We start from the raw sequence: 24506 nt of genomic DNA, 5'->3' as shown, positions 1-24506 counted from the left end.
GATTGCTACCCAAGTTGGAACATCCACACAAGAACTGGAAAGAGCTGTAAAAGTTGAAGAGAGAATGAGGCGAGTTGCCACAACATCTACCATAGCTAGTGAGGAGGAGCTCTCTCAAGAGATTGACACCCTCAAAGAAGAAAACCAACAACTTAGAGAAGAGATGGAGAAAATGAGGGCTTTAGTAGCTCAATTGGAAGTTCAGCTACAACGCAAGCCCCCACAAACTTCCACGCCACAAGATAATGACAAAGAAGATGACAGCCAAGGGGAGAAAGTCCCAGGGACCGAGCTGCAACCACACTACCTGAGACAACAACCGCTGAGCCAACACAGGCACCTGAAGGTACCACAACCCCAAGTCTTTGAGGATATAAACAGGGAAAGTGAAGACACCCATACTCAGAGAAGTGTGGCTAAAAGATTCGAAGTAGATCCATCCAAAACACCCAAATACGGACAGACATGCTGATACAGAGATGAGAGAGCACATCAAAAGTGAAGAGGATGTTCATTGGCAAAAGGCCATGGAATGGGACATCCGGGTTCTTACATTCAATAAACATTCAGATTTTACAGCCTACCCGCATCAATGAAGATTGGTATACAAGGCAACTGCCTCTTCCTCTTATCAAATATGAATGTCAGAGAAGGAAGGCAGCAATTATCAAGGTTAGCTGAAACACCAGAAGAAAAAGAACCAAAGTGGAGACGGGTTTGGTTGGAAACCCACCCTTTCTATCGAATCCACATTACCAGAGCACCCAAGGAGTGCAGAGACGATGTCACCTTTTGCCTAGTTGCAAGAGTAAGGACATGGCAGCAGCATGAAGAAGTTTTACAAAACCACAGGACGTGGTTGAATTATCTTTCATTGCCAGGACCAGCCATCAGTGAAAAACCAACAGAGAAATATATGTTAAGGACCCTGACAAAAAATGTTGACCACGTGACCATAGAGCGGCATATTTGCGGTATTGTACAATGGTTGTCATACTAAGTAGAGTTAGGATATTGGAAAATCTTATAAACTTTTGTTATATCTTTAGCTGATACAAAAACAATGAAGATCATATACTTACGTGAAAACCACATCCAGTCGCAAGCTCTTCCTCCTCCAAACTAACCATCGAGTCTCGATTTTTCTTTGCTTCTTGAATGGCTTCGTCCAACCATTTACCAAAAGGGAACGTGGTAATTGTGCAAGATTAGAGGGATACTCCAGTAAGCTATGTAGCCCGGCTTTGACAAAATCGTCCGATGAGCTTGATCTCTTTCAGCCTTTGCCAATTTATATCTCTCTATCCACTTCTCCATCGGCTTAGAGTTCAAAATACAAAATTTGATTACTTTTTCCCGCATAATCTGGCTCATCACCCTCAATTGACCATTTCCTTGCAGCTCATCTTCTAGATTTTGATCATCTTCATTGAGCGACCACATATGTGGCATCCTAGGAGAGGTGGTAGCACAGAAACTCCGTTATATACACAAGTGACTTTTGAAGAAGCCATCCCGTCGCCATGCTTCCCTCCGGCCTAGCTCTTTGACGCATAAATCCCTTGAGTGTTTTCATAAACCTCTCCAAGAAAAACATCCATCGAGCATGTACCGTCTCTGCGATCCGTACTTGATCCACGACGTGGACTTGAATTGTTAGCATGTTTGCTGGCAAATACTTCTCAATCATGGCAATTGCTTCAACAACATTAGTATGCATAGAATCAATGGTGTTACAATCAATTTCCTTTGGTGATATCCGTCATACTAGGGTACTGATCTTAAATATAATTCTTTGCACGTCTTGAGTGGTACAATCCTTTACAACAATGGGTAATATGAACTGCAAAACTTTGTGCCATTCATGGGCTTTAGTCCAGATAAATCATTGTCCAGTGTGAAAGCCCCTTTCAAGAAGTGCATGCTCCTATTGGGGTACGAAAATCCGCTATGATTTGTTTCACTTGTGTTTGCTCTTCTTTTGATAACACCCAAGGTGCTTTTGGGAGAAGAGTTTTTCCATTCGGTGCAGGGCGGGGCCATAACTCAGGCATATGACCTTGCTCTTGAAGATCTTCACGTTGAACCTTTGTGTCCTTCTCACCTATCAATAGTTTCCAAAAGGACACAACAACATTCTTGAAGATGTGCATCCAATCTAAACGATGATTAATAAGGAGTTTGTCCCAACATGGTAGGTTGTGGAGTAAAGAAGTTTTCTCATCCCTTGCGAAGAACCTCCATATGTTGCATATGCCTCTTCCCACTTTAACTTCCATTGGCTGACGCTAATATAAGAGGGGGTTTTGCAAGATTTCCCTCATGTAAAGGGGAATTCATTGGCAAGTATTGAATATGGAAAGTACAAATAACCTTATGTAGAGTCTTAGAGTAGCGAGAAATTAAGCGAGGTCCACAAATAGGAGATGCATTGTGCCCTGAGTAGGTAAATCCAAAGCATTCTCCATAGCCTAGCCAACCATGCATCGTTCACATCAAGTTGCCCTGAATTGTAGTGTCTCTTGCACCTAACTTCCTTGACGTATCCCGTATGGGAATACATCTCCATAGCTCTTGTAGTTCTTTGAACAGAGGATGCATGTAGCCATCCATGTTCTTCACCTTATATGGGCCTAGAACAAGCAATAATGAAACAATATGACCCTTTGTATAGCAATCCACGGGGGAAGATTATAATTGACAAGACAAAGTGTCTGGCTACTCCATGAAGAATTTTGTACACCAATTGCAAAAGGGTTGACTCTATCCATTGCTAATCCAAGACGATTGTGTCGTGGCTCAGATTTAAAGTCAGGCCATGTACTCTCGATATGTTTCCATACAGGTGAATCTACGGGCACACCATGATATTATACGTAGATTGGTTGTTGTGATTCCACATCATAAGTGATGCTATTCTCTTGTATTTGTACATGAGCCAAATTCGAGAAATGCCATTGGGAAGTGCTTCAAAACATTTGCGGGAACATTTTGGCCTTGAGCATCTTCTTTATATCTCCCAACGCCACATTTTGGACTTTGTGATGCCGCATCAAGCTCGTTCCTATATAGAACACAATCATTTGGACATGCATGATATGACTTATAGTCCATTCCAATATCTGGTAAGATTGAATTAGCTTGTCTTCAATCGCATGGGCACTCATTGGATTCAGGAAGCAACTTGTCCTTTAACAATCTGCATGTAACTCATAGTTGTGAGCACTCGTACTAGACCATCCAAATATGTTTTGTAGGTTTAGAATTAAAAGACACGTCGGCAAAACAGAGATCCTTGCATCATCGTAGACGGGTAGGCGGCGGGCTAGTTTCCTCAATGCATCCTCCTCTTTTGTGCTCGCCTCTTTTTGATGTTCCACTTTGACTTGACGAGGGATCCTCTCACTTGTGATTGGGGTGTCTTTCACAATTGCGTCAATCATATTGTCCATATTATCCTCTAGCCCTTATGATTCTGAAGCTGTTTTTTCATGGCTAGCTGGTACTGACTGTAAATCAATTAGTGGAGACATTGTTGATAGCTTTAGAACTTCCGATCGCACCACCGACTAAAGCAATGATCCTCTCTATAGAAAACTCGCCACCTTTATGCACACGCTCTCGACAAATTCGTCTCTTCCGTTATCATGGGGGGATTAAGCGGTCAATGAGATGATGGGGTAGCACTGGGCTACTGACTGTGAGAGATAGATGAGATAGGGAACACACACTCAAGAGACAATTGAACTCAAGAGAAGATGCCAAAGCTTTCCCTTTCATTAATTCAAAAGACGATGATTACATAGATTTGTGTGCACATAGGTATGCACCAAAAATCCACACTTGAGAGGCCCCCTTTAGTCCAGGAGCACTCCCACACACACGAACGGTCTCTCCTTCACACAAGATAGACGAGCCTTTGTCTTCTTCGGTCTTCGTCTTCACTTGCACTCAAGATCGTGGGTTCTTCTTTTCTTCCAGCAATGTTTTCCTCTTTGTCTCTTCTCCTGTTCACATGCATACACGCCCTCTTTCACGAGCTTCGTCCTTTGTCTCCCGCAAAGAGTTCTTCTTGGTTAATTTATGATAGTTTCCAAAAACCTTACGAAAAAGCACTTAAAAATCCGTATTTTTGCCCCCTCTAGGAAACAATAGTGGCACTGTTGTTGTCCCTCAAGGGAGAGGCTAAATTTGGCTTTGTAGGCCTCAAAAATAGCTTTGCAGCCATTATTTTTTTGGCAAAATTGGCCTAAAATTGAAGGGTGAAGGGGTGGCCAATGGGCACCCCTTTCACACTTCCAAGCGGACGGCCACGAGTACCGAGCGGCCTCTTTTCTCACACACTCAAGCATGCGAACACCCCCAAATGTACATTATGATTTTAAATGGGTAAGCTTCCTCATGGAATTGCATACCTTGATTATATTTTGGGTGGGTTCTCTTGGAGGGATGCTCTTTTGCCTTGGGTGAAGAGCCCCCTTCTAGGGGAATCCCTCCTTTGACTTCTTCATTATGATTTTAAATGGGCAGGCTTCCTCATGGGACCGCATACCTTGATTATATTTTGGGTGGGCTGTCTTGGAGGGATGCCCTTTTTCCTTGGTGAAGAGCCCCCTCTGGGGGAAGCCCTCCTTTGACTTCTTCATTTCTTTCAGCTTGAGCAAGGCAAGCTTGGAGGTCTTTAAGGTCCTCTGGGAGAAGCTCCCCTTTAAGTATCAAAAGTCTTTTACACCTCCCTTGTGGGATTTCTCTTGCTTCTTCCACGTTGCTCCACAAAAATGTTCCCCCTCCAATTTTCCTAGTCCAACTAAAATCTCATTAACTTGAGAAAAATTTATATGATTAAGGTGTTTTAAAGGTCCATGCATTCACGACTTCGACGACGATTGATAATCCATTGGTCCAAGAGACCTAATAATAAAAAAATGAAATGATGTTTTCCATGTTTATAAAACTCATCACGACATCCACCCCCTCTAAACCTGCACAGCCTCCGGCTTGTGCCAACCGAACTTGACTTTTTGTTGCAATATTTTTCAGACTCTTTGTTTGACATGGAATCTTCTTTGACACTTTGCTCTACATTTGTTTCTTGAAATTGTAACTCGCCTTCACGCTTCTTGAACAATTTTTTGTATATCAAATGTGACTAAATTGCATTATATAACCACTCAAAATTACATTGTAAGTCATTCAAGTACATGGATTTCTCTACTCATCACCCTCTTCAAACACCCCAACCATATAATCAACTTCATCCATATCTGAACACTCTGATGCAACTTCCCATTCCGAATCAAATGCACCATCAAGATCCTCTGCAATGGCTTCATGTGTTTGAAAGACACCAAACTATTTTTGAGCTGCTCTTGTTGCAATATGTTGTGGTTTATGAATGAGTTGCATGTTGCAAAAAACATACACCAAATCAGCAGAGCGTATAGGATGTAGACGATTTCTCTTCTTGGGGTGAACAAAATCAAAAGCTGACCAATTTCTTTTGCAGCTTCCACTTGATGCAGCAACTGACAAGACTCTAACTGCAATGTGCTGTAAGTCAACTTTCTCTCCTCCATACTCTTTCCACCATAAAGGTGTGCTAGTTTTGGATATAGCATCTATATGCCACTAATCTTGAAACATTCCTATCCTATTAGCGTAGCCCACCTGTTGATGAAAAACATTCCTTCCATCTTTTGCACCCAAGAGTTGTGCAAACAAATTCCTGAAATTTGCCATTACTTCTTTATTCGCAGATTGTCCATACATATGAAATTTAGGATCCAAAACAAATCTTGCTCCATGCAATGCTGTATGCAGTTGCGCCCATCGTCTGTTGACCGCATCAACTATAGCAGCTTTACTCTTCCACTGAAGCCCTGTTGTTCTTTCACTTTCCGTTCAGCCTCTGACACCAATAGACTCGACCAAAGATAAATGAATATTTGTCCACCAAACGTAGCAAATCTAAATGGTTTGGATAGTGTGACAATATTTTCTACATTGCACCAAAACATGGGCGAGTTGATAAAATCGCTGCGTTGAAGCTTGATAACTAGGATATTTGTCGAGCCAAACATCCCATATTCTATCTGCTACAGTTTTCACTAAGGTCGGCTTCACTTCTATCAATGTTGCAAGAACGTAATACGAGGTTGCAAACCTGGTCGCACAAAATATATGCAGTGCTTTTCTAGGCAATTTAGTTCGAAAGAGTGCATATGAAAATTGATGCTCTCTTATGAACTTCACCAGTGATTAGCATCGAGAAGAGTTTGTTTAATCGAGGCCATTTTCCCAGTATCTTTCAAGAGAAGATTCAATGTATGAGCAGCGCAAGGTACCCAAGTAATTTCAAAATATTTAGCATGGATCATGGTACCTACACCTTTGTAATTTGCTGCATTATCGGTCACAATAGCAGTGACATGTTTTGGACCTCCAGCTTTTGCTATTGCACGCTCATATACCCTAGCCAAATAGACGCTTGTCTTCTCTTTCAAGCTAGTATCAATGGCCTCAATAAACATAGACCCCCTGGGATTAATAAGGATGACGTTAATTAATGGTTTTTTTTGACAAATTTTCCAAACATCAAAAGCTATAGTACATCCATATGTTGGACCAAAATCTAATACACACCGTTTTAAAATACTTTCAGTGCTTTCTTTTACTTTATCTAAGTACTATGTGCACATTTTATTATAACCGGGCAATACAAATCCCTTTTTGGCCGTGCTCATTAACGCATCCTGAAAAATTGGATTGCGAATGACATCAAAAGATATGCTGCATGCAATAAAAGCTTGCATCCATTTCAAATGGAGTTCAAGCAACGATTGTTTATCGAATGCTTGATGCAATGTTTGACCATTGTACAAAGACTTGAAAAACCCGCTTGTTTCGGGCACTCTAGTTGAATCGCGAGCTCTACTTGATTCAGGTGCAACGGACGTTGATGCAGGTCCGTCACCTAATGGTGTACACCCTCCTACCATTGGTGAACTTTGATCAGGGAATTGTGTAGCCATTTGTTCATTGCCCATAGACATTGAATCTTCGGACATCCCTGCCTTGGCTGCCAATTTTCTTCTTTTCGCTTCATGCCATGCATCCACAAACAACGCATATTTGGGGAAGACTATTCTTATATCCGACGGAGGACAATTGCAATCTCTCACTTCACTGTCCACCTTGAAGAGATGTTGCTTAATCCTAGTGAAATTACCGCTGAACTCGTGACCGCAAGCTTTGCATTTGATTCTGGATGTCGTCTTTTCATGTCGCACGACATGCATGTAATTCCACTCCTTTCCTCTTCCCATTTCGCACAAGAATACTCTATATATCAAATCATAAGAGTATTAGTGCACTACTAAAAGAGTGCATGTCATACAAACTGCAAATGACAACAAAATAACAAAACCTACGCACTATTCCAATCACGTAACCTACCCGTTCACAATCCCCTTCGGTTTATCTAAAGTGCAAGCTTATAGCTTTTAACACATTAAAATAATCGATCAAATTGACATCAACAAATTCTTAAAAAGACTATAATTCCAGGCTAAATTTGTTGCAATTGCTATAGGTTACAACTCTTGTATTATAATCAATCTAATAATTTGATTGTCACAATATCTACCTCGAGTGCGAACGGTTTGTTCTTAACACTTCACCATAGATTTTTAGAAAGAAAGCTGTGAAAATTTATCATGCAACACAAGATTATATTGCATAATAAAAATTCACATACTAATATCTCTATAACACATTTTTTCTATTTTTTACTTTGGTGAGAGTTAGTAAAATGTAACTCTTCACCTAGACATAAAAACATAACTAATATCTAATCTATGTTCGAATAGAAGTGAGAGAAATACAATGACTCTTCATATCACAATCGAACCAACCTAATGAAAATTAAATTACTTAATGTGTGAGTTTGATCTCTACAAAAAAAATCATTTTTCTAAACTAAGACTTATTACTAAATGTGCGAGTTTAACCTCAACACACAATAGTAATTTCTATTTTTCTATTCCTAAAACTAATTACCTCGTGTGCGAGTGCAATCTCTGCACAGGATCACCTCAACACACAATAGTAATTTCTATTTTTCTATTCCTAAAACTAATTACCTCGTGTGCGAGTGCAATCTCTGCACAGGATCAATAATTTCTATTCGCAAAATCTTGTGTTAGTGAGAGATAACGATACTCTTCACAAATCACCAAGATAAACAAATTAGTTTTTTTAAGTAAGTATTTAATGGCAAGATAAAAAACATAATTTCAAGGGTTTTGTCTTCAAATATTACATCTTTTTTTGGAGAAGGACTCTTTGGAGTCTTCAACAATGAGAGAACCCGCGTGGGTTACATATATAACACGTTTTTTGGTCCAAAACATTTTCCGGTCGAAAAGATCTCTGATAGAAAAGTTCTTCCGATCGGAAGATTTTTTTGATCGAAAACATCTTTCGATCGGATGTTTAATAAATAATACGTTTTTACGCATTTGCATACATGGCAGCGTATATTTCGACCGAATTATAATGCTTTTGATGAGTTATATGTATTATTCACGTATAATACGTATCGTGTATAACATATAATGCAACTGAGAGAGAGAGAGAGAGAGAGAGAGAGAGAGGGAGAGCAAGGGAGAGGGAGAGAGAGAGGGAGGGAGGGAGAGGGAGGGGGAGAGAGAGAGAGAGAGAGAGAGAGAGAGAGAGAGAGAGAGAGAGAGAGGTTAGAGATAGAATGATTATACACATTCCTAGTTAGCTTGGTGTGATCAATACTTGCAAAAGAGAGAGGAATAGAGAAATTTACAACTGTTGAGGACGATGTTTACTAGAAGCCGGTCCCCCCTCCATAACGAGAGACTTGGTACCATACATTCTTGGTGTTGCTTAGACCAATAGGGTGTCATGAAGTTGAAAAACTTCATGCACCTCCATTAACATGTCTTGTAAACAACAAGAAATCAAAATTGGCCTCAATCTCAAAGCCTCAAACACCATGAAGGCAACATGAATTCCGATGGCTGTGGTGGGTAGAGCTAGGAGGGAGTGAGGGATATATGTCAGCCTTGTGCATCTTACTCTCCGCTTTTGGCATTCAATATCTCGTAAATGGTGGCTTGCCCCTTGAGCGTCCATTTGTTGATCTTTAGATACGATTGTAATTCGTATATTTTTGAGGATTCCAAATTGGAATCACCTACTAAGTGGAAGTAAATGCCATTATCATCTTGTTAGATGGATGTATTCTTCACATTTGTCTCGGCAAAAGTCAACCAATTCAGGTTCCAATCTCTTCCGAAATGAGAAATCCCTACCATCTCGGAGTTGCTCACAACCCTTGTGGATGGAATAAAGCTTGCCATTATGATGGACGATTGGTCCAAAGAGGTGTCTGACACTTCCTCTAGGAAAACCACTAATGGCTCTAGTTCAATGTTATTCACGCTCTCCTCACTTGAAGCCTTAGAGCTCTTGGATATTGGTCAAAACTCTTGGATATCTACCACTATTTGCTCAATTAGGTCAAAACTCTAGTTCTGTATTGTTTTCTTCAATTTATGCTCTCAAAGCTTGTCTTTGATGAATTTTATAACCAAATTTGGTTTCCAATGTGCAACGGGAATCCTTACACTTAGATAACCCAATTATTTCACTCCTTGTCAATTTTGCCTTAATGTCTTTATAAACGTATAAACTCTTAGATCCTATTATACTTGGTTTTCCCAAAGAGGTCCCTTTTGGTCTTTTATACCCAAGTTCACACTTGTTTGCTCTGGTTTGCTGCTCCAGTTAGCTCAAACAAGCATAAATGTCACTTGCAAATGAAAACTAGTGGATAAAACAACCAATTAGTCCACATTTCACCAAAGTTTGTACACTTACTTGCAATGATGTTTTTCACTGATGCTAAGTTACATCCCTGAATTAGGATCCAGATTAGGGTTATTGTACTTATACGCTGTCGGGGATAATGCGGTTTCAAGGGGGGATAGGATGAGCGCCTGACTTCTCATTGGGAGAGATGTTTGAGATGAGAAACACACACTATTAGACATAAGAGAGATGGAGAATCAACTTGAACTTTAGCCTTGAAACCAAAATAAGTACAAAAAACTGGATTTGATGTTAAGTATGCACGTCTATGGCACACTCTTGAAATGACACAATGTAGACCTTGAGTACAATGACACTTCTCTTGATGATCCACGTGAGCTCTTTACTCACGCTTTATTTCAACATCAAACAAGCGCTCAAGTTAACTCCTTTCTCCTTCTTTTAGACTTTATTTATATTTGTTTGCACTTCGAACCGCCCTGCAACCCTACTCTACTTAACCTTAATCTTCACATATGGGGTGATTATTTTTATATACAAAAGCCTTGGTAATCTCAAGTCATGAGGACAATCATGGATGTAATATTCCTTGAAGATGACCCTCCTAGATTTTTCCCAATATGACGTCTTTACATCACAGCATCCACTGCCTCTGAACCTATACAGCCTCCAATCTGTACCAACTGGTCTTCAAATCTTGTTAGCGTAGTCGTTAGACCCATCATGTGACATAACTGCATCCTCTTCTATTGAATTTGCTTCTGGATCTTTAAACTGCAAATCTCCATATCTCCGCTTGATGTACTTCACTCCCTTACCTGCAATTGTAATTTTGATCTATTCCATCAAGCTCGCATAATTGGTGAGTCCCATTAACATAAACATGTATAACTTGGTAGGGGCCAACAAACCATCGCTTCACCATCTTTCCAAGTGCTATATACTGAGTATCAAGACTGTTGTCATAAACAAGAACCCAATCACCTTCTTCAATAGCTGTAGGTCTTAAATGATGCTTTGATCAAATAATGTCTTGTTCTTTAGTCTTTCCTCCTTGAGCTTCACTGGCCAATGTCCTCTTGACGCCTCTCTAGCTGTTCACTAAGAAGCACAAGTAAGTCTTCACGTGACATTCCTACTTCCCAGGGAAAAATCTTCCAAGTCGTAACAACTTCTTCAGTCGGCATAATTGGCTTTTGTCCGTACATCAACTCCTATGGCATATATCGTATAACACTGAGTAGTATGATCCACCCGCAATGCATATGGAAACATCTTTGGCCAAGCTCCAATCTTCCCTCTATAGGCTTTAGCAAGTGCTTTAACAACAGGAGAATGACCTCGCGCACTCTTACCATTGCCCTCTGGATTGTATGCCGTAGTAAAAGCAAGTTTGATCCCAATTTGATCAAAAAAATCACAAGCTTCATTAGCATCGAGCTCTCCATGATCACCATGATCTTCCCTACACAACCATATCTGCAAATAACATCTTTAAGCAAAAATTTACACACAATAGTGGTTGCTCAGTATGCAAAGCTCTTCCCTCCAATTGATTGGAGTGGTCTTCCTTGGCAAGTACAATATATCACATCTGCCATACTCCAACATGCATACTGATAAGATCAACAACCCACTTATAATGCAAAGCTAATGGGTAAAAAGGATGCAAACCATCTTGATGATGAACGTTGGAGTATTGCTAATAGACAACACACGTCTCTACAAACTGAACCACATCTTTATACATGGATTTCCAATAGTATCGATCTTAATATTTGACATAGTAGCCCAAACACCTTTGTGTCCAACCCACAAACTCTTGTGAAACTCTTTGAGTACCTGTTGTTGAATAGCTTTGTGACATAAAATCCATTGTGAAACTCCTTTAGCTAGCTTTGGCTGCTGCCACAAATGTCCATAATTCAAGAAGTAGCCATAAGCCTTCTTTCAAATCTTCTTGAACTCTACATCACTTCAATAATCTTGGTTCTCAAGTGTACCAAGATAGCGACCAATAATTGGCCACTCACCATCATACATAGACTCAGTAAATGCTTCAAACACTTGAGCAATAGAACCTCAATTAGCATGAATGAGATGATGTATAGAAATTCAAACCCACATCATCACTCGTTGTTAGCATCTCCTCGTCATCTTCATACCTAGCTCGAGACAACATGTCAACAACTGGATTATCTCTCCGGTAATGTGATGAATTTCATGGTTAAGTGTTTTAGTAAAAGCAATCCATGGAAGCATAGCAATATTTGCTATAGAACAAAGAGCAATCATCCCCAACACTGGCAAACAATCTGTCTCAACAATCCCTGTAGCTCCAATTAAATACTCTTTATCACACTTTAGGGCGGTTGCAACACCCCAAAGTTCTCTCTTGACCTGTGAATAGTCACGTTGTCTTCCACTTACCACTTTAGCTCCAAACCTCACAGCATATCATCTTGATCAATAGCCCATTCAATCCCTGTAGGACTAGTGTCAATTGTAAGGATCACTGGTCTTTCACACTTGTAGTCTACCTTTCTCAAGGTAAGAGCCTGCAAATAAAAACTTCTTAAGCTTTCTTATAGTGCTTTAGTGTGAGTCTCACTTCAAAAAAATCTTTGCCATACCTGTGATCTTCTCATCATCTTGACCAATAGCCCATCCAATCCCTGTAGGACTACTGTCAACTGCATAGTCCTGGTCGTTCTTCTTGTCCATTTTTATGGTGGATAAGGGGAGTGGCCGGGCTTGCCCCGCCCGACTCCGAAAACAAAAAACTAGTGTCAACTGTAAGGATCACTAGCCTTCCACTTTTGTGGTCTACCTTTCTCAAGGTAGGAGCCTGCAAATAAAAACTTCTTCATCTTTTTTTACTCTCTTCAAAACCCTTATTTGTAAATCATCAATATGGCATGGTAACATGTGGAATAAAATCACGAAGAAATTTGTTCATACCATTCATCATATGTGCAGTTGAATTGGTTGCACCCTATGGAAGAGTACACATACGTAGTAAACCTAAAGGAGTCTGCATTGTTGTAATGTACCTACTTTCAGATGCAAGCTGAAATTGATCATGACCTGAATAAAGATCTCCCATTGAGTAGATAATCCTTCTTGCAAAGGCCTCTGCAATCCCGCAAGGCCATGCCCCAATCTATGATTCCAACCCGAGACAGTGACTCTTTTGTGAAGTCCAGCATCACATTCCACGGGTGGAGGTCACAATGCAAGTAACCCATGTTATAAGCAACCTTAAGGCTTGCACTAGTTCATCGAGTATACTTGGGCCATTTTGCACCACTGCTTGTATTCGTATGTGACTAGTCACCTTTGGTGGGTTTCTTGGACTTGTACTTGGGATCAGAGGCTGCCAACATTGTTGAAATGATCCCCTTTCCTTCTGGTGGGTACCATATCAAGCAGATTGCCTAGTGTCCCTCCGTTCAAGTAGGGGAACACTAGGATGAATGGCTCCTCCAATGTGTGGGCTATAGGTCTTACGATTCCAGGGTGCACTATGTCGATCGAAGCCTCAATGCTGTAGGACTTCAAGGACTCCGTTGGATCACCACCAAACAACTCAATGACATAAGTAACGTTTGGTGGCAACCAAGAGACACCATCAAATATGGATTTGATGTCGTGCCATAATTGCCTTTGCCTAAAATCCGGCCTTTGCGCACACATCTGTTTGGGATTCCAATTGTCTTGCTACAAAGTGCATTGTAGCGAGTTCTAAGAAGTTGCATCCCCGGAAATCCCTCGCACTCTAGGTCTTTGGCCGTCGAGCCCTCTACCTCATCAATGACTATAATAAGGGCGGCGCTTGTCCCTTGTGATCCTTGCACTGACTCTGTGGTGGGCAGGCTAGAGATGGTAGGTATTTGTGCACAATCGTTGGAGAACTTTGTTGGGGCCTATCCATCGATGTAGAACTAGAGATTCTCAAAGGCCTTTTCTTCGGATAGAGAAATAGAGCATAATCAAGGCTTGTTCTTCATAGTCGACCAAGTGACGGTTTTCATTGTAAGCTCGTTTTCATCGTTGCTCGGCCATGTTTAAGCTATATTGTATAGCGCTGCGTAGGAGGGGTTGGTGTTGCTGGAGGTACAATATCCAATCAGCCGCATCTGCCTTGATGGGTTGGATGTGTAGGGTTTGCAAATGAGGCAATAAGTGAGGATCCCGCCCATATAAAGCTTGAAAAGGTCTGACTTTAGTGGATGTTTGTACAAATAAGTTGTAGGCGTGGTCTGCGAACTGGGCATGTGAATCAGGTACTTGAAGATATGCGATGAGCGTATGTCAGTAAGAAGCAAGCTGATTGCGAAGATTATTTGCCCATTCTTGAGTTTGCATATAATAGTGCTAAGAATGTTTCCACTAAGTTTAGTCCGTTCATGCTTATGTATGGTTTTCAACCACGCTCGCCCGTTGGAGTTGGCTTGGAAACGAGCGGATATAACAAGTCAAGGACTTATTAGTAGATCATATGGATATGCTAAGGTATGCTCGTCAAAATTTTCCACAAGCATAAGATTGTTATAAAAATTCTGCTAATGAGAAACGACGCCAGGTTCTCTTTGAGGAAGGCGACTCTATTTTCTTACGCGTATCGAAGAAGTCAAAAAGTCTGAAAATTATGGGTCCCACTGCAAAGTTATCCCCATGGTTTTGGGGACCTTTCAAGATCCTCAAACACGTTGCCCCTTTGGCATATAAGTTGGAATTGCTTGCTCACTCTCGTGTGGATCCTATTTTCCATGTCAGTCATTTTTTACAACAGCAATTACGCAACGAAGTCAATATTGTTGATTGAGGTGTGTTGGTTGACCTTATTGAACCTCCTTCATTGCCACATGACCACAACGTTATTCTGGATTATCATGAGTTACGAACTTGTCATCATCTTCGTTGTCAAGCACTTGTTAAGTGGGAAGATCGCCCTGAGGAGGCTGCCACTCGGGAAAATATTTCCGTTCTTAAGAAATGCTTTCGTACATTTGTTTTTGTTCTCCAAGGGGTAAGGACAAGGGTCCTAACCTAAGGGTTCTAGGGAGTCACAAGCTTAGCCCGAGTGGTCTAGACTGGACTAGTGTGGACGGGGGATCCAATTAGGGTTAGAGGAAAGGCTCTCCCTATATAAAGGGTGGTAGGGAGGTTGATCCGCCGTCTCAATTCTCACAGCATCTTCCAGGAAGTCTCTCTGGTTCTCTTATATCATGTCAAATTTGTGAAGAAAGCAAAGAAACTCCTTCCCGTTTGATAGGACCATTTCTAGTAAAGGCAGTCTTACTGCAAAGAGCGATTCAACTTTCAACTCTCCAAGGGCAAGACCTTGCCCTCTTCAATGGCTCTCGGATAAATTCGTAATTTGACACGACTCAAAACGGGATGTTAGTCTTATGTAGTGTTTACACTTGGTGTCATTATTCACAATCTGATTTATTGTCTAGTAGAGGCACTTCTCATATGTATATACTCTCATATGTTTATATTCTCAAAATCCCTCACCTCTCTACCCACCATGCATACCAAGCACCTATCATACCATCACGCACACATATCCTCTGCTTATATTGGCACTACACTTCACCCTTACTTTATCAAAAGCGCCCTTACACTTTCTGCCACGCTCAACAAAACCGCGTTGCCATTCATGCCTCACATCAGTTACACTGCACTCATTTTGAGCCTCACTCAACCACTAACTTGCAACACACACTATAAGCACACGATAGTTTTTGCACACCCACCACACGTGGCCCTTAACTTTACACCCAAAGGCCCACACACTAAATCAAAATAACACTCCACGTATCACAACCACTTTAGAGACACCAATTGCATAGATGGAGCATAAGTGCACAATCACACACATACACGCAATCACAATTGACTGCCGCGGGTATAGCCTCTCAGATAACCTCAGACATAGCCTCTCATTTAGCCTCCAATATAGCCTCTACAATTAAGTAAAGCGTGCACCATCCCTTGGTCTGCCCCTTGCGCTCGCGCACCTACGTACCCCGTCTGGCACTAAATCGCCATCCACAGTTTGCGCCAAAGACAACGTTCCATAACACACACACATCATATTTCTACACCCATAGATGTGTGCAACGAGCACATCACGTATGCATTCTATCCTCTAGTACATGTTGGGCCCTCGCAGCCGCCTTTTTGCCTACTCCAATTGCCCATTGGCGTACGCGCATGCCCACACACTTGGCCTTCCGCCTACCCCACCCACCTTCGCACACCCGTCCACCCGCATACCCTTATACTAACACCCAAACCCACGCGTCCACTCTTTCCACACATTTTTAAGCATGCATGCACTCACAATGCAAAATCCGTAGACACACGTGCATGTTAAAACAAAGCACACGTTGTGTGCGCGCCCTTGTGCAACTAGCATAGCGCCCCAATTGCGCGCGCTCTCGTGTGCTGCAACTTGCACACCTACAATCGCAACCACCGCTTAAGTTCACTGCTACAGTGCACATACAAGGCATCGCACTCGCCATCATGCGTGCAGTCCACTCTGCATGCACACATACGCCCATACGCACATAGCGCACGTCAACACCCCGCAAAATACAAACACCCCGCACAAATGTATTTTGCATCACAATTGTTTCTTTAAATTTTTTTAGTGTTGTTTGCTTTTTGTTTTGGGTACATATATATCAATGAACTCGCCCCTTGCCGACCCTCTTCCAGCGCCATCATCACCACACAATCTCAACCTCAACTAGCCAACGCTAAATATCGCCTACACACGCGTCGTCCTTGCCATCGCCAGGTCTCGCCCAAGCACTAATTTCTGTCCTTGCATATACGCATCGTGTCGCCCTCTTCTCCTCCTCCCAACCTCATCACTCCCTCACCATCCTGAGCCACTTCTTCCATCGCACCCTCAAGCACCATTGCACCTGCCCTCCCCACATCCTTGACCACTTCATCCAAGCATAACCTGCATCATTCACTGGATAAAGACCTCGTCCTCCACAACTGCTTCACCTACATCCTAACTACCCTGCCTATCGCGTGCGTGTGCTCGTCCTCCCGGAGACCCGTATTCTAAACTTGTGTCTCCGCGCCGTTGCTATCTGTAGCAAAAAAAAAGACATGCTAGCCGTTGACAGATTAGTGTTATCATCATTATGTATGGGCCTCCATCTTTGACTACCCCTCCTTCATCTCACCCTATCACTCATTACTTGGGTACACAAGCTCCTTTAGTCATAGTCATGGCTTCCGCTACGTATTATGTGCCAACTACACCACTCTCTGGAGCCCTCGGCAACCCACCTATGGCGGCCACAACAACTTCAACCATTCAAGTAACAACGGCCGAGCCACAAGAACCTCAACTAGAGGCAAATGATCGAGCAAAAGAAAAAAAAGGTGCCGATTCTAAAGAAGAGGAAGCAGAAGAAACACACGAAGAAGCAACAATGGGTGGTCTTGCAGAGGTAACATTTGATTTAGCAGGACCCACTCACACAACGTCAAGGAGTTTCTCTTTGATGCAAAACTAAGCAGGTTGGGTATTAGACGACTAGTGGCAGTACTTGTGGTGGTTGATCCAGCGAACTACAACACTAATGCAGTAGTTCCATTTTTTTAAAGGAATGATAGACTCCACCCACCCCCACAACCCCCACACGAGAGACATGTTGGGAGTTTCGTTAGCTGCATGTAATTCAAGGATTATATGCGATGTTCCTGCTATTGGAGTCGTTGATGCAAACGCTCTTCTTCAACCATCTCATCCTCATCATGAGCAAAGCGTAAGAATTTTCAATGTACTAATTTACTATTTTATGTTAGAGAACTAAGAGAGGCATTCCAAAGTTGCCCACAAGAAAGGTGGCTCATGCTTTTCTCTGCCATAAATATAACACCCTTTCCATTTCATGGATTCATGCCACAGCACATTTAAGAGGGGCCATGAAGATTCAAACAACAATAGAACCGAGTGGACGCTTGTCTGGTCCACACCTATCATTATTTGGACTATGAAGGAGCTCATCATGTCTCAATTCATCTCAAGAGGTATTACTTCTGCTCCACACACTAGACATACACAACCACGCACACCACTCACATGTGATAAAAGAGCACGAGCAATGGGTGACACAGGAAATGTTCAACCTTTACACACACCTTCCACACCATATATGCCACAAGGGGTTTCATACACCTAGATACTTCACCCCCAGTCACACCACCCACTAACACCACATTCACCCCATCCACCCAAATACACATTCCACCTATGACTCCATCTAGTGCACTAGTCATGTCATCCCCTCCATCTAGAATCACCACAACTCCTCTTGCACAAGATCAACCAGAATCGTCAACAACAGCTGAAGCACGTCAACGTCAACAAGAAAGAGTCGATCAAGCAGAGATGAATCTTCCGCAACCACTGTTCCATGAGTATATCTGGCACCAAAGAGATGATAGGTCTAGATATTGTACAACTGATGCCGATCATCGAATTACTTCTCTTTCAATCATTAATCAAGGAAGGGTTTCTCTGCATCTAATGCATCAAGCGATTCAAAAAATGTCAAATGTACAGAGAGATTATGAAGCTCGCTACGCCTGCGGTTCGAAGAAGACTTGGAAACAATCAATCCTTTAATTGCACGTATGGTGCATAACTAAAGGTGGCTCAAAGGGGCATTATGAGCGGGGATCATTCCATTCTGCAAGTGTTGCAAAGAAACAATGAGCACCTACAAGCTCCATTACTAAATGCAAAAAACAGGCTTCATGGGGTTGAAGAAGGCAGAGAGAGAAGACACCTACTCCGCAGAGATGTAGGAAGAAGAAATGTGGATAGGATCTCCCAATTTTCACTAAGCTGCACAATGCCTAAGAACTGAAGAAGCAATTCGACAGAGTACGAGTGCGGACGTAACTCCGACTTCTCAGGAAATGGATATAACACCTCAGCAAATTGCAGTTACAAATGAAATTCCTAAAGAGGAGGCACAATTCACTAATATAAGAGCACTTCCACTACTACAGCGCAAGCACTAACTTCTATTGAAGAACAGGTTATTGAAGTTACTAAAGAACAGGTTACAGAGCTCCCACCCTCACATCTCCACCCTTTCCTCTTCCATCAATGGTCAACCAATTTCCAACAACACCTATCACCACACCCACTGCAATTACGCCCACTTCTATTACACCATCCGTCGCATCACTACCCACTGCTATTGTCACTATCCCTACTGCCACTTTCACTATACCCCTCCTCGTATCTGCATCACCACAACACGTCCTACTGGGAGCTCACACTCTGGGAAACTGGTCTTTTGAGAAAGTGTTTCTGCAGCGCCTGTCTATTTTGAGACACTACATGGAGTTTGTATACTATTTGGAGTATGAAATTTTCTATTTTGAAACATTCCTCATCTCTCTCTGTCATGTAAAAAATTCACGATCTTGTAGCCAACACTCCAATTTTTACATTTGCGTACCTCCAAAGCATGCCAACATATTCACACTCACCAGGGACGGTGAGTGGTTTAGTGGTGGGGCATCTGTAGTAGCACGACTACGGCACATAGCACCATCCTTGCGGCACCGAGAGTGCCACATCATCAGCATCACAACGACAAACTTTAGGGACATCATACGGCCATTCAAGAGCCCGTTTGTGGTTCTGATGAGTGTGCCCTCTGCTGGCGATGCCCAAGGCCAAAGATTGCATTGGTGCAATTTGTTCAAATTGGTCCCAGATGTCCGAAACGCGCCATGTGATGCCCTCGTTCGGGGTGTCGGTGAAAAGAGGCCGCGCCGGTTCACCTGCGTTGCAAACGGGACCTACAGGCAAGCAAACGCATACACAAGAACGCAACTTGAAAACTGAACGCAAGAGGGAGACGAGAGTGAGGGACGCGAACGAATGATCAATATCATAAGAAAATGCCGAATACAAGGGATGCGAAGAATCACATGAAAACGGGGCTCGCAAGTTGGGGGAAGTGGCACATACTTCCCTTATATACACCCCCGGGTTGAAAGAGCTTGACGCCCACGTCAAGCCGGGGTTTTGAGAGGTGCCGATACAAAAGTTGATGCCGAGGTTTTGGGGCGGATATTTACAAGGGGGGAGTGAAGTGTTGCCAAAAATGTCTAGCTACCTAAGGTGATGCTAGTTACAAGTGGGGGGGAGGACTACTCTATGTTGTTTTCATGTAGTGTGTTGTCCTCCTCTTCAGTGGGCATGTTGTAGAAGCGCAGCACAAGGGGTCTTCCGAGTCGAAGCATGATTTCTTCAGGTATCCAAGTGCATTCCGTCATGGGGCGATTGCTCCATTTGACATAGAAGAGTTGTCCCCGGCGCCCAAAACGCGACTTTAGGATGGCCTCCGGCTCATGTGGCGGGCCATCCTTTACATATTCGGGGAGGCTTCTACCATACGTGTTATCCGGCACAAAACTTTTGAGTAGACTTACATGGAAGGCGTTGTGGATGTTAATGTGTGATGGAAAATCTAGCTTGTAGGTGATGTCGTTGTAGAACTTGAGCACTTTGTATGGCCCATAGTAGCGGTGGTTGAACTTCGGGGAGAGGCCTTGAGGGAGGGTGATATTCTGGGAGCTGACGAGGACTAAGTCACCTTCTTGGAAGAGTTCGGCAGGCCGTCGTTTTTGGTTGGCGTATTTGGCGATGCGAACCTTGCTTTGCTCGAGGCTTTTCTTTGCGCGTTGCATGCGCGTTTGCCATTGTTGAAGAAACTCCTCACATTCCAGATCCTGGGCATGCACGTCGCCGGTTGCCAATGTAAGAGGGGTGATGACTTCTTTACCTGTGGAGAGCTCGAATGGGATATAGCCAGTGCTGCTGTGGATGGAGTTGTTGTAGTGGAATTCCGGGACGTCCATGTATGCGGATCAATCCTTCTGATCTGCCTTGACGTAGGTGCGGATGTAGTCTTCGATGCCTTGGTTGACTCTTTCAGTTTGCCCATCTGTTTCGGGGTGGTAGGTGGAGGAGAAGCATAGCTGGGTGCCTAGTAGCTTGAAGAGCTCGCGCTAGAGGTCACTGAGGAAGCGGGTGTCGCGATCAGAAACTATGGCTAAGGGTAGGCCGTGGTATTTGAAGACTTTGGCGAAGAAGTGTTTGGCGACTTGGTAGGCGGTGACAGGAGGCTTTGCAGGTATTTCATAGGCGATGGGTTGATTCTCTTGCATGAGGACACCCCCAATGACACCATCTGAGGCATCAGTTTGAACTTCAAAGGGTTTAGTGAAGTCGGGCAGTCGGAGGACGGGGGCGCCACACATGGCTATCTTCAGGTTCTCGAAAGCTTCTTCTTCTCTGGAGGTCCACTAAAAGGGTTTGTGGCCTTTAGTTATCTCTGTAAGTAGTGCTGCAATCTTGCTGAAGTCGCGGATGAAGCGGCGTGTGTACTGATAGAAACCCACAAACTCTCGGACTTCTTTGATGGATGTTGGGGGAGCCCACTTGATGACGGCGTCGACTTTCTTGGGATCCACCATAATACCTTCGGACGTGACGATGAAACCGAGGAACTCGATGCTTTGGACAACAAACTCACACTTTTCCAGCTTGGCATAAAGTTGGTGCTCGCGGAGACCCTGGAGTACTGCGGCGACATGCTTCTGGTGCTCTTCTAAGGTCTTGCTGTAGATGAGTAGATCGTCAATGTAAGTGATGAGAAAATCGTCAATCATGGCGCGGAAACTGTCATGGATTATTCGGCAAAAAGTGCCAGGACCGCCGGTGAGACCGAAACCCAGGACAAGCCATTCCCAGGAGCCGTAATGGTGCGGAAGGCGGTCTTCGCAATGTCTTTAAGAGCAATGCGGACTTGGTGATAGCCTGATCGGAGATCGATGCGCAAGAAGTACTTGGCACCCTGTAGTCTGTCCAGGAGGTCTTCCATGAGGGGAACTGGGTACTTTTTTTTGATAGTGATCTTGTTGAGGGCTCGATAATCCACGCACAGTCTCATCGAGCCATCTTTCTTCTTAACAAACAGGACTGGGCTCCAAAAGGAGAGCTGCTGGGCCGGATGAAGCCTTGATCCTCTAATTCCTGGAGTTGCTTCTTGAGCTCTTTTAGCTCCGTGTCATTCATGCGGTAGGGGGCCTTGGCCGGGGGTGTATTCCCGGGGATGAGATCAATTTCATGTTGAATTTGTCGTGAAGGGGGTAGGCCGGGGGGAAGTTCTGGGGACAGTGGCATCTTTGTACTTCTGGAGAATGAGGGTAAGTGAGGGATCGACGTGTAAATGCTTGCTTTGTTGTGAGTCTAGCGCCTTGGACTGTAACTGCTTTGCCTTGATTGTTCAGAAGCAATTGGTCCACCTTCATGCCTAGGAGTGCAATGAGATACTTGTCGTTGAAGGACAGACCAATGATTGCCTCGAAGTTGTCCATTGATACCACTATGAAGTCAAGTCGACATGTGAATTCACCCATTTCAATCCTGACTTGACGGGCTGCCTTGACATTGCTATCCTTTCCTTGGGCAAACTTGACAGTGGTTTCATTTACGGTGGTGAGGCGTAGGCCCATGCGAGCGGCGCACTGCGGGGATAGAAAATTGTGTGTAGCGCCTGAGTCCACCATGATTTATTGCGGCTGTGCTCAAATTGTTGCCTAGACATAAAAGTTCTGGATGTCCGTGATAGCTGCCGCCATGCATTGAGGGTGGAGGGATACCGCTCCAATACGTGGTTGTTGGTCAGCAACAGGGGTATCCCTTTCTTCGATTCTTATGTTGGGGAGGGAGGGTGGTTCTTCTATTTGGAGGGTGTTGACCCTGCTAGATGAGGATGATGCCTGATTTCTCTTGCGGACACATGCGTAGTTGGGTCTATGGGCGATTCTGCAGTCACTGCACCAGAGGCGATCGGGATGCGGCTGGTTATTGTTGCCGTTGTAAGTATTGCTATAAGAATTGCGAGCAAAAAGCTTCGTGGGACTGAGTGGCCATTTCCGCGGCCTAATCCCGGGTTGACATTGGGTGGTGGTGGGCGGGGGTCATTGCTTCTGTTATTGGTTATAAATTCGCGACCTCGCCCGGCGGGTGGGTTAGCCTAGTTGCTGGAGGCCGTGGGGGAAAAATGGTTGGGGCGAGGATTATTTGGAGGCAAACTTGGTGTTGAACTTGTGTCGCGTAGCTTTTCAGCCATATTGGCGGCCACTTCCCAGGTGTTGGGATTCTGTTTTTCTACCTCTCGACGGCCCAGGGCTTAAGGCCGTACAGGAACCCATGTAGCCTGTCTGCTGTGTGCATCAAAGGGAGTTGGAGCATGAGTCAACGGTATTTGACAATGTATTCTGATATATGGCCGTCCTGGCGTAGATCGCGCCACGAATCTCTGACTCCCTCATTCTCTGGGACAAAGAAGCTGAGCATGTCTCTTTGTAGGTCCTCCCAGTCCTCCCAGTGCTCTGATAGCTGTTTAGTGAGGAACCATACATAGGCGTCGTCGGCCAGGAAGGTTTTGGACACTTGTACCCATCCGCGTCTGCCTATGTTGTTCCACTGCATGTAGTCTTCTAGCTCTCTGAACCACTTGTTGAGTTCCAGTGAGGTACGGTGGCCTTTGTATTTCTCTGGGGGAATGGGTTTGAATTTTCCCAGTCTGTTCTCATCTTCTAGATTTCTCTCAGGGCTGTAGTAGCGCCCTTCCCTTTGGTCATTCGGACAGTCTTCATCTTCGTCGACTGTCCCTAGTCTTCCGGACCGCGGTCGCCTTTGTGTGTTTCGTCGGGTGTTAACATTGCTTGTGCCTGGGCGGTCTTCGTGTCGTCGGCCTAACTGTGTTTGAATCAGGTCGCCCAGGTTAGCAGACATCAGGTTGATCTGGTGTTCCACGGAGGCCATGATGCGTGCCTCCAGTTTTTCTTCCATGAGGTCTTGGTCATCTTGTCGCAGCTTCGTCTCCTTCTTCTTCTTGCGGTCTTTATTCAGGTTAGGCTCGGTCCTGTATCCTTCGTCACATTCTTGATTTCCAGACATTTTTGTACTCCTATGGCCGAAGCCGAAAAAAAACTCAAAAAATGTCAAAAACTGAAAAACTGTGAAAAACGGGCTTGAAAACGTCGAAAAACGATGAAACAGCGCAAAACGGGGTCCAAAACGACGAAAACCGTGAAAAACGGATCAAAAACGATGAAAACCGGTCCCAAACGGTGTAAGACGGGGGTAAAACGGTGAAGAACGTGGAGGAACGCGTCAAAACGGCAAGGAACGCGGATCAAACTAGGCAAAACGGCGAAAAACGGTGGGGAGCGTGGAGAAAACGCAAGGGACGGGGCAAAACGGGCCAAGAACGCGGAGAACGCGGGTCAAACGGGGCAAAACGGGCCAAGCACGTGGAGAAACGTGGCCAAACGGGGCAAACGGGCCGAGAACGTGGTGACAATCACGAGCCACGGGCCGACGTCGGGTTGGCGGAGACTCGAGCCGAAGCTCTGATACCAAGTGTGACGCCCTCGTTCGGGGCGTCGGTGAAAAGGGGCCGCGCCGGCTCACCTGCGTTGCAAACGGGACCTGCAGGCAAGCAAACGCATACACAAGAACGCAACTTGAAAACTGAACGCAAGAGGGACAGGAGAGT

General features: G+C 43.9%; 1 protein-coding gene and 1 pseudogene across 2 annotated transcripts in view; one reads left to right on the top strand and one right to left on the bottom strand.

Annotated features, from left to right (window-relative positions):
- LOC147458021 (uncharacterized) overlaps positions 1–19309 on the top strand; it is a 42271-nt gene extending 22962 nt beyond the window's left edge. The window contains exon 2 of the transcript XR_015188177.1: positions 17816–19309. The gene's annotated coding sequence lies outside the window, so the exon portion shown is untranslated. The remainder of the gene's footprint in view (positions 1–17815) is intronic.
- Positions 1–24506, bottom strand: part of LOC147458020 (uncharacterized) — a 43664-nt pseudogene that overhangs the window by 15664 nt on the left and 3494 nt on the right. The window lies entirely within an intron of this gene.

The sequence above is a fragment of the Adiantum capillus-veneris genome, chromosome 5 (genome assembly GCF_014529385.1).
Source record: "Adiantum capillus-veneris isolate H3 chromosome 5, ASM1452938v2, whole genome shotgun sequence".
Classification (NCBI taxonomy): domain Eukaryota; kingdom Viridiplantae; phylum Streptophyta; class Polypodiopsida; order Polypodiales; family Pteridaceae; genus Adiantum; species Adiantum capillus-veneris.
The sequence above is the reverse complement of the archived record's forward strand: the minus strand, read 5'-3'. Positions and strand labels throughout refer to the sequence as shown.